Source organism: Mangifera indica, unplaced genomic scaffold, assembly GCF_011075055.1.
Source record: "Mangifera indica cultivar Alphonso unplaced genomic scaffold, CATAS_Mindica_2.1 Un_0042, whole genome shotgun sequence".
Taxonomy (NCBI): domain Eukaryota; kingdom Viridiplantae; phylum Streptophyta; class Magnoliopsida; order Sapindales; family Anacardiaceae; genus Mangifera; species Mangifera indica.
Genome location: NW_025401134.1, coordinates 185,816 through 198,116, shown reverse-complemented (window position 1 = coordinate 198,116; position 12,301 = coordinate 185,816). Strand labels below are relative to the sequence as shown.

General features: G+C 31.5%; 1 pseudogene; it reads left to right on the top strand.

Annotated features, from left to right (window-relative positions):
* The first annotated feature begins 1,096 nt into the window (after positions 1–1,096).
* Positions 1,097–5,052, top strand: LOC123206607 (annotated as a pseudogene).
* Positions 5,053–12,301: the final 7,249 nt, after the last annotated feature.

Below are 12,301 nucleotides of genomic sequence, written 5' to 3'. Positions count from 1 at the left end.
TTCAAAACCAATTTACAAAGATTAATAATAATAATAATAATAATAGAGTAGTGTTATGAGCACTTTTGTGCATAAATTTGTACAAAAATAATCACGTGTTATCATATGATTAGGTAATTAAAAATTAATGATAAAATAATATTTAATCATATAATGATACTTTTTGTTTGTACGTACAATTTTATTGATAATAATAATAAGCTTTGATCTAAGTCGATTCAAATCAAATCAACGACTTAACTAGAAAGAGTAATTTCAAATTAGAATTTAGTTTAGTAAATTGGTTCAAAGATGATTTATTTTTTTATCCAATAACTTTACTATTTATTTCCCTAACAATATTTATTTATTTATCCATTAACTTTATTAAACTCAAATTATATATTTTATCTTCAATCCGAAGTTAAACCAACTCTAAAGTAGGATCAAATCCACCCCTCGTTGAAGGTACCAAAACAATCAGAGATGAAAATGGATAGAGAGCATAAGCAAGGAAAGGAAAAAAGCGTGTTGAAAGTAGAGAGATTTTTAGTTACGAACTCCGCCGAAATTCGCTTTCTACAGTTGATCATTAATGTAGATTCTTGTTCTTACATGAGAAGGCAGGAAATGCATCGAATCAAATTTAACCACGTGGATATCATATTGTAGGAAAGGACAGGTCCGAAGCATGGGATAATTGGAGAGAGAAAGACACAAAAATCATTTCCCTAATCAAGTAATATTGTTCATCAAAGAAAGAGCTAGACCTGAGTGTTAAGCTTGAAATTGAAGGTACTGAGAATCATTGATGAGAAAGGAAGAATCAAAAGACAAAAAGGCGAAGGAGGTTAGGGGGTGGCAGCTGCCTGCCCAATTGGTTTGCTTTTTCCACTTTGTTTTTTCTGATCAAAACCCCTCAGCATTTATATCTTCGCATATCCCCAAGCTCTCTCTCTCTTCAATTCTCTCTCCCTTTCAACTTTCTCCTGATTAAGGTTATCTCTCTCTCTCTCTCTCTCTCTGCGTCTCTTTCTCTTATGTTTGATCGTGACTAACTATTTCATGGTTTAATTTGTGCAGTTGATTGTAAAGATTAAACCTTGTTCATAAAAGCTGTTGTCTTTGTTTTTGGGTACGAAACTGGTCACCTGAATCTTTTATATATCAACATCAGAAGAAGTTCATTAAACAGATTCATACATGTCTCCTGTTTCATTGCCTCCTGGCTTTCGTTTCCATCCAACAGACGAAGAACTCGTTGCTTATTATCTCAAGAGAAAAATCAATGGTCGTAGAATTGAATTAGAGATCATCGCTGAAGTTGATCTCTACAAATGTGAGCCTTGGGACTTACCAGGTATTTTCCTTTTTCCCAATTGACTTCATTATTTTGAGTTCGTTTTTGAAAGAAAATTAAACAATTGTCAGTTCATAATCCCGGATATATTACTCACAAATAATTACAAATGAATTACACTTAAAGAGAAGCATAAAGAATATTATCTCTAATTAAACGGCCACTTTAAATGAAACATCTAATTAATAATCCCAATACTTGTAACTTCGGTCGAGCACTTACGCATTAAATTAAGAACCCGCAACATTTTTCTTTTTAAAACGTTGAAAAACCATGTACGGCTTTAATTCTTTTCGTTTGATTGTTAAATTCAAATATATTTATAGAACCTAGTTACAAGCACGTATCAAGCTATAATATTAGTCAAATATTTAAACTTTAGGCCAAAAGACTTATTCCCACATAAGGTAGAGTGAAATCTCAAACTCTTATCTTTCAATTTTTAAAAACTCAATCACTTATCTATGAGTTAAAATTTTTAATTAGGATTAAAAATAAAATCATTATTTAATAAAAATATTTAAAAATAAAAATTTATATCATTTTATCCTCTTGATTTAAAAAACTAACAACTTTTTCTTAAAATTAAGTTTTAAAAAGTGACATTTTTTCCATATCTAAGGTTTCAAATTTCATCAGCCAATTTTTGTTGTTTGTCAGAAATTCACTAGCAAAATTTGAAACCCTAGGTAGGAGGCAAAATATCACTTTTCAAAACTTAATTTTAGGAAAAAATTGTTAATTTTTTAAATCAAGGGATAAAATTAAATAAACTTTTATTTTTTTAAATAATATTATTAAATGATAATTTTATCTTTAATTCTAATTGAAAATTTTAATAGATTTTAACTTATATATAGGTGTTTGAGTTTTTAAAAATTGAAATTGAGAATTTGAAATTTTACTATACTTTGGGTGGCAGTTAGTCTTTTGGCCTAAACTTTAGCATGAAATATCACAGTTAGAACTATATGAACAAGTCCCAAGAAGATTTTACTTCTTTTTAATACAAATTTTCCTGCGGTTGCTTTCTCATGAGGTAATGTGAAAAACAAGCTGCATCAAAGACCTAGTTAAAAAGTATATGCCAATTAAAGTATTACTTGGTTGCGAGAGATGACTTTTTACCCTTCGCATGTCTCCTATATATTTTATATCATTTGTCAGTATTAATTATAATTTACAATAAATTATTTTTTTCTTATAATATAATTACTTTTGAATCACTGTATAGTTTGCTTGTAAAAGAGGTTTCAAGGTTTTCATGCCTTAAAACCTTTTTTACCTTCAGTCGTTATGATTTGTCATGTATTTTCATGATTTTTTTTTTGAATTTATAAATATAAAGAAGTGGATTGAAATAATGATGTAGGGAAGTCATTATTGCCCAGCAAAGACCTGGAGTGGTATTTCTTCAGTCCTCGTGATCGCAAGTATCCCAATGGATCAAGGACAAATCGTGCAACCAAAGCTGGATATTGGAAGGCCACGGGAAAAGATAGAAAAGTGAACTCTGAGACTCGAGCCGTGGGCATGAAGAAAACCCTAGTTTACTATCGAGGGAGAGCTCCACATGGCATTCGGACTCATTGGGTCATGCATGAATATCGTCTTGATGAGCGAGAATGCGAAACTGATTCAGGCTTGCAGGTCAACTTTTTTCGCTTTTCTTTCATTTTCTTAAATTCTTTTAGTACTCTGACTTACCGGAACACATTTAAATAAATCAATTTTCGATCAACAGTAAACTAATGAATTCATTTTTTTTTTGTTTTTCACTTTATTTAATCCTTCCCCAGGATGCATATGCTCTTTGTCGTGTGTTCAAGAAGAGTACCATTGCCCCGAAGGTTGGGGAGCATTATACTACTACGACTACTAATCAAGTGATGAATGAACATTCATCCGGGGACAGTGATTTATATTCAGAGAGACGATGGGATGAATTTGAGGGCTCAGGTTATCCAATGTCATATGGAACATCTTTACCCAGCAATGCCGATGGATCATCAATTGATCTCACTGGGACACAATTCTTATCAGAAAAGGCACCTGGCTACACAACTCCATTTTCAAATTATGGAACCACTTCTTACGATCCTTCCAAGGTAATTTTTTTTTGGTGAAACAATTTTCTAGAGTTGAAATATAATTTACAGCTCTTCTCAATTATCGACTATGGGTATTCAGACATTCGTAACCTGTAAACCTAATGTGGACGTTTAATGATTCACTTCACAAACCCTAAAATCAAAAGTGGGTGAATAGACATTAGCTTTTGTTTAGTGGCTAAGATTTTCAAAACGTGCTCATTGGAAAATCATGTCCCACAATAATAAATGTAATTGATTTATTTACAGATTGATATAGCAATAGAGTGTGCAAAGCTGCAGCATCGGCTCTCATTGCCTCCTTTGGAAGTGGAAGATTTCTCTCAAGTTGGCTTCACGGACTACAAAATGCAGCACTCACACTCAAAACCGTCAATGGGAGGAACAAATGAGGGAAATATAGTGCAGGAAATTCTTTCGGTTTCTCACGTATCACAGCAATTCATGAATCAAACCAACCTTCACGCCCATGCTGATGATTTTAGTTTTATAGCTGGAGAAAATAATCAATATAATCCAAGTAATGACATGGGTTGTGTCAAATATAACGATAAGTCGTGGGAAGATCTGAGTACAAGATCAATAGAAATCGGAGACTTGGATGAAGAAATTAAACGGGAGAATATAAGATAGGTAGGAATGCCAAACAAAGATTTGGAGAAGGTACGTTACTTTAATTAGTTAACAAATTATGAATATGTGAATAAAGAAATGACAGTTATTTTTGAATTATTTAAAATTTCTCATCGGGTTTTTTTAATCCTTTGTTAGAGTTTAACGGAAGAGCAGAAGATTGTTCCCATAGAAAAGATTTCAAGTTTCGAAAGAAGGGAAGTTTATGAATCTGAAGGTTTGTCTTTGCTGTGAGCGTGTGTATATGTTAACGCATATTACATTCCTTCTTTCTATGTTGGCATAATTTTTTTCTTGTTCTCTAAGTTGAAAAGGCCCATACATTCAGGTGAAACTTGGCGTAATAGCTGTTTGGGATTCAATGGCTCGGTAATAAATGATTTTTCACTTGGGTTTATCGACGATGTACACAATAGAAACAATCTAGACCATGAAGACATTGCGGATGGATTTGCAACCTTACCTAGCTTCGAGTTGGTTGAGGAAATTAAAGTGAACCATGGAATGTTTGTTTCAACCCGCCAAGTGGCAGACACATTCTTCCACCAAATAGTGCCTTCGCAGACAGTTAAAGTCCATCTCAACCCACTGATCGCAAACAATTCATCAATAGAGAAGGTAGACACGCAATTCATCAGGCATGAGAAACCAGGCTCATTCTTCAAAAAGTTTATCAAATTCATGAAGCTATGGAAGGAATTAGCAACTGCAGTTGTCTGTGTGATGGCGTTTGATCTCTTAATTCTTCTTTCTCATGAGAAATTGATGGATGGCTTGACTGTAAGTGGTTGTGCAAAAAATGAAGGCTGCTCTAACAATCTGAAGGCGATGAAGGGAAATTCAGCTGGTGATAAAGATTTCTTTGTTAATGTAAGGAGTGGTGGACATCATTCTATTGTATTTTTTAAGAAGTTAGGGCTTTTTGTTAGCATTTCATTGACTCTATGTACTGTGTGGGCGACAGTGTAGATGTTGATATCCTTGTTCTACTCCTAACTGTAGTTGATAATTTGGGAAAGAATAAGACAATCCTTCTCCAAAATTGGAGGCTGATCATCTTTATTAACACTTTGTATTGTATACTAATACCCATAATTGAACAATTGTATCTTAATATAATATGTATATTAATTTAAAAAAAAAATCATATGTTAGAGCTAATATATTTGTTATTTACTAAATGTACACTGATATAAATTCTGTCCATTTATATTTCTTTTCCATGGAGGTTATTATTTCATAAATAACTACTACGACAATTATTTAATTGTGATGATATAGTAGTGCTGACATGTGATAGATAAAAAGACATTGTCACATTATTGTCATATTAGTCTGTATAATTTTTCTGTACATAAATTTTCTTTGTGTGTGTGTGTGTATATATATATGTATTGATGTGGGTCAAACTATTCGACCAAGGATGTTACAAATGAATCAGAGCAGTTCACATGTACTCTTGAATGATAGTGAGACAAACTTCAACAAAGATACTGAGTCTCGTAAGGGAGATGTATGTGATTACCTTAGATAAATCTCATATCGATAAAACATAGAAAAAATGTTAGGTCTATCTAAAGTGGACAATATTTTGATAGTGAGTCAGACAATTGGATTAGGGATATTACAAATGGTATTAGAGCGACTTAGCATGTGCTTTTGAACAATGATAGGGTAAACCTTAATTAGGGTAGATGCCCTAGAGCCAATTGATTTAACATTTGTAGTTGTAATTTATTTTATTAATTAATAAAATGATTTATAGTTATTCAATTTATATACTTATCTATTATATGATTGTGTAAATAATATACTCTTAAAATGGTAAAATTGTGATAAGGGGATTAGATGACTGATCGTGAAAACTCTATACACAGATGAAGTGGTCATTCTAAAAATATTCCTAATTCCGACATTACAATTACCAAGGGCACATATAATGGTGATGGAATTGTCATAGTGTTGAGTGACCTATCGAAAGATAACAATAGTTCTCACATGTCAAAGTTATTAGCTAATGGCTTGGTATAACACATGGGTGCATATTATAGATGTGTTCATTGAACTAACCCTACTAAAGAATATCTATAAGGATGGTTGTTTTAGTATTTATAGAACAAATTCTTTAAACATCACAGGTGCATGTGATCCTTTGACTTGAGGTTATCAGAGCATTTCATGAAAAGATCGGTATGGTTTGACACTATCTAACGTATCACCATAATAGGGATATCATAAAGATAGTGATTGAACATATCGTGAGATATATGGAGGCTATAGTTAATCAATAAAGGATTCATCACTCCTGAGTATAAGAGAAAATATCTCATATGTAAATGCTGAAAGATATTCATGACTGTTTGAATTTATGACTATAATAAAATGAGGTTGTAGCCTAATTCGTATAAGTCATTAATGTGTATCAACTTATATCAAGAAACTATTGAGATAACACACATTTATACCTCAACTTCAAGAGATATTAGTTGAGGAAATGATTGAATTCCACATAATTATGATGTTGTAAAAGCTTATAGAGATATTTGCTAACACTTTGTCATCCATGACGCTTTGTTAGAGGTCAATCTTGGTTTGTATATGAATTTGAACCCAATTTAGGCACTGTTAATTCGATAGAGAGCTTATGGGTCACATATATTAAAAGATTGATACGAACCAAGAGACAATAATTATTTGATAATAATCCTGGAATCATGAAAAGAGAGAAACGTATAGAAATGTTTTGACTAGAATTATTTGGTGTGTACAATGTCACGTGGCACCGTGCAAATGCACTGCATGGTTTTGACTGGATCCACTTAGGAGTCCAACCAAGCAAGGCCAAATGATGGGTGCGAGTCAACTGGCTGAGTTAACTCGTAAGTAAGGTGTTTTAGTTAAATAAAGATTTTTCAAAGTCTTTTTTTTATATTAAAACTTTTAATAAATTAAGAATCTTAATTTAATAAAAACTCTTGAATACTTTATCACCTAAGTAGTTAGAATTCGAACTAACTTAGAATTCATACACACCTTATAAATAAAGGTGTTTAGTTTGATTCAAAATTTTCACAACAAGCCAACACATACATCTTCACCCCTAAAACCTTGTTTACGCAAGCTTCCATTGTTGTGATCTTCTTCTCACTTTGTCATGCTCTAATTTCCAAGATCTAGTCAACAAAAGCCCTAGTAGCCTTCCTTCTGGATTGCCTCCCATTTGTGCTCTACGTAGATACCAAGACACCGCCTCAAGAGGGTTGGATAATGATCTTTATATAGGCACATAAAGTATTGGAGGAACCAACACCGCAGGTATAATTTCTAAACACTTTATGTGTGTTTAACATGTTCATAAATCTATGCATTGAAAAAGGTATCTTGTATGAGTTTTAGGATCTTTGATAATTTTTAAAAAATTTTAATTCATTATGCTATTGGTTAACAGTGCCATAAACCCTACAGTTGAGTTCTGTAAAAGGGGGTGTATGTGATATTCTTAGACAAATCTCACATTGATAAAGCACGAGAGAGATATTGAGTCTATTTGTGTATCTCATATCGATTAGGGGTGAAAGGATTTGTCTAATTAAATAGCGTATGAGCTTCTTAAACCGTCAATACGTGATTTGGGTTGTAAAGCCTAGAAACAAAACCATGTTGGAATGTGTGTCTAGAGTGGACAATATCTTGATAGTGGATCAGACTATTACACACACACACATATAATTTATGTATAGAAAAATTATACAAACTGATATAATAGTGATGTGGTAATGCCATTTCATCTGCCACATGTCAATACTACTATGTCATCACCATTAAATAACTGTCATATCAATTTGTGTAATTTTTTTATACATAAATTTTGTGTATATAACATTACTCATATATAATGCAAAGAAAAATTATATAGACTGATGTGATAGTAATGTGGTAATGTTTTTTCATTTGCCACATATTAATACTACCATATTATTACAATTAAATAACTGTTATGTCAATTTGTGTAATTTTTTTATGTATATAATATTATTCTCATATATATATATATATATATATATATATATATATATATATATATATATATATATATATATATATATATATATATTAAATATTTTGTTAGTGTAGGTTCTTTTTTAATTATTAGTTCTGACTCTTTTTATTACATTTATCAATTAATAAAATGAAACATCGGTAGTCTTGTATTAATTTGACAAATGGCATAAATAATATAATATAACTATCAATGTGTTTTATGACTTTATTAAAAAAACAAATAAATCTCAGGCGTTAAAGATTATTTATTGAAAGTCTCATAGAATATATGGGTATTTATTGACAACAAGTTCACCAAACTAACCCCTCTAGAGGATTTTATAAACAACCAAATGACTATTTTCCATCCAAGGTATGTTGTAATGACAAGTTTTCATCTTTTAACTATGGAGACACCAAATACCCATCCATGACTAGTTAAAAATAACGGTGGTAAGGGTAAAATCATCATTTTCTCTATAATATTAAAAAATAAACTAAAATATAATTTATTTTTATCCCTCTAAACTTTGAAAACTAAAATTTTTCTCCAGCCTAAGTTTTAAAAAATGGCAGTTTCACCCTAGGGTTTGGTTTTGAAATCTCCGACGACATTTCTGGCTCCATTGCCGACGGCCTCTCCCTCCCGAGACATCTTCTTCTTTCGGCTATCTCTTTTCTCCCATTTGGAGGGCCGATCGGCGTCAGAAACGCCTTGGGAGATGAAGAACTTCGTCGGGGAAGACGAAACCCAGATGAAGACGAAGTCGTCGTCTTCGCCTGGGAAGACGGTCGTCTTCCCCCCAAGGCGTCTCCGATGCCGATCGGCCCTCCAAATGGGAGGAAAGAGATCGCCGGAAGGAGAGGATGCTTCGGGAGGGAGAGACCGTCGGCAATGGAGCCGGAGAGGTCGTCGGAGATTTCAAAACCAAACCCTAAGGTGAAACTGCCATTTTTTAAAACTTAGGTTGAGGGAAAATTTTAGTTTTTAAAGTTTAGGGGGGCAAAATGAGATAAAATTTTCAGACGTTAGGGTTCTGTTAAATTTAACCGACTATGGGTAAGTATTTGGTGTTTCCATAGTTAAAAGGTAGAAACTTGTCATTACAGCATACCTTGAGTGGGAAATAGTCGTTTGGCCTTCTATAAACCCCAATGTCAATGAAAAAATTCATTAACGGATGGTGACACATATAATCATTTCACTTGAGAAAAATAGAGTAATTTTTGTACTAATAGACACAAATTGATGCTATTTCATTTAGTCTATATTTTTGGGTAATCAAAACGGTAGTTATTAGTTGCATCAAGAAATATAATAAGGTTATACTAGATCAATATACATTTTATTATTCTTAAATAAGAGAAGATATTTTGTTATCATTTAATGAATAATAATGACCACTTAAATATATAGATACAATATGACTGAGTTATTGTTTAATTTAATATTATATCTTATGGTTGTTTCTGAAACCAAATAATGTAATTAAAATGATATCTTAAGGTAGATATTACTTATGTACCTCAATTTTGATGAGATATCAATTAATAAAAGGACAAAATTGCGTAATTATCAAATTATTGATGGATTCATCTCTTTTGAAGACTCTTCATCATTTGAATGGTCATAATATCTTATACTAAAAACTGAATTGAGTATGTTATCATTGATTTAAAGAAAAAACTAATCCTTTCAATATGAGCTTGATATTATTATGATGAATTTTATGTATGCTGCCTCAATGTAAAATTCTAATTCCGACTAGCAACATATAGAGAGAATTACATTTTCCCAATTAATGTTTGATCTTAAAACACCTTTTTATCCCTAATCGATATAGATAATACTTTCCTACCTAAAATTAGGCATGAACAGTCTAGGTACCTTTTAAAAATTTTAAAAACTGAAATCAGAATTAGAATCGACTGGTTCCTAAAAATAGAACCCAAAACTTGAAACTTGCAAAGGTAGTTTCTAATAGAAATCGACCTTGTAGGTTTCAAGTAGTTTAGATTCCAACTCAAAACCTGTTTTTTCAAATTTAATGTGTATGTTTCATGACTAGTAATCTAGCAAATATATGGAACCGACTCTGTAGGTTTCGAATAGTTTCAGTTCTTACTCAAAACATGTTTTTTCAAATTTTATGTTAATGTGTATGCTTTATTAATATTAATCTAGCAAGTATATGCTTCATCACAATCTTAAATGTGTGATGATGTTACTTCATTGCAGCTGTCCTAAGTAGCACGGAAACTTACAATAGGAGGTGTTTCCACGTTTCGGAAACGTTTTCGTTTTCAAAACTCACCAAAACTTGTAGGAAACGTTTCAGGTCATTTCAAAATTTTGAAACACGTTTATTTTAGAAGAAAAATCGTGAAATCGATTAAACACATATTTTTTATATTTTCAAATCGAAAATATCTTTAAATCTCATATTGAATTCATCTTCTCTCTACTTTTTGATGTATTACTCATCTCTTCCCCAACATATCATATAGATTGGTGTGTATTGTTATTTTTTTCTTAAACCCTAATTGCCGGTATAGTCTATGAGCACCTTTAGTACAATAGATTGTTGCAACAAATTTTGGCAGTCCTTGAATTTTCAGACCGGGTCCAGACCTCACAGGAAGGTTGATAGGCTCTCACAATGCGAAACACAAAAATTAAAAAATAAAAAATTTATATCTTTTGTGGGTCAACCCACAAAAGCTATGAAATTTTATAACCCATCGTGGTGTGAGATATGTTGGCCTTCAGACTTAGTGTGCCAACACAACCCGCCTTGGTGTATAGCACATTATGTGACATGCTAGACCTTACCATTAAGAGATAGTTTTTTTCATCCTTCCGATTTGAAATTATTACATTTAGTCCAATTACTTCAAATATTATAATTTTGTACCTTCTTTTTTTCAAATTATTTTAGTCTTGTTTTTTTTAATCATTTTAAGTCGATTCCAATCAATTATTAGTACATCACAAAAAGGCCAAAAATTCCCATCTCAACCCAGAGTTTCATATTGTTTTTACAATTAAGTTTAGACCAAGCTAATTCAACTCAAGTTTAGTGTTTAATTTGATTCAAATCGAATTTAAACTAAAGTTTTAGTTTAATAGTTTAATTTGAGTTTAGTTCAAATCTTCATTCAATAATAATTTTCATTATATCAATAATATTATTTGTCTATTATTAAAACTATTTATTCTGTTTATGACATTAATTATTTCACTTTTAATCTTTAGTGGCATTTTTTTTATCAATTTAAATAGTGCAATTTTAAATTGATCATTATATATTTAAGTCAATTTGAATATAACGTTATTTGTTTTTTAAAAGTAACTCAAATAGCTTGCCCGCTACCCTATCCACTATAAGAAACAATAATAATGTTATGTGATATGTGCCAATAAAGAGTCTTTTAAGATTTCGAAAACAACAAAAATATATCTTTATATAGAAATGTCAATGGGTCGAGCCAGCTCAAAAAATACACAAGCTCCGCAACATGATCTTATGTATATAGGGTCAGACCTTTAATAAGGTCGACCCTCGCTAATTCAAAAAAATAAAATTTATATTATAATTATTATTTTATTTATTAATACTTTTAATAATATTATATACAGTATCATACCACCTTGTAGACCTAAAGGTTAGGCCCACGACACAATCGGACCAACTGACAAGCTTGGAACAATATGGTATAATAACGAGTCGTGCTTACTCGTGCCATACTAAAATATCGTATTTCAAACTGCTCATGTGATAGCTCTATCTTTATGCATTAATAATTCAATATAAATTGTTGTTTATCTACCATTAGATTTTTTTTATTTATCGAATGTGGTAGGATTGTAGTTATTTTTTTAAGTTAAAATTCTTGGATTTAAATTTTTTCGGATTATTATGTATTTTAAAGTTAAAATATATAATAATAAATTAACTATTAAATAATTAATTTGATTATCTGTACGATTTTAAAAATAGTGGTTGATTTTTTTACGAAGGGGGTGAAGAGTGGTTTAAAATGCGGCGTGAAAATCATGCCAGACAAAGAAGCGTGGAGTCAATGAGTGTAAGTTAAAGCGACAAGTGTGAGGCAGTGGCTGACACGTCGGACTCCTGCAAATGTTGCAGTTGTTCTGCAGTTGTGGCAGTGGCCC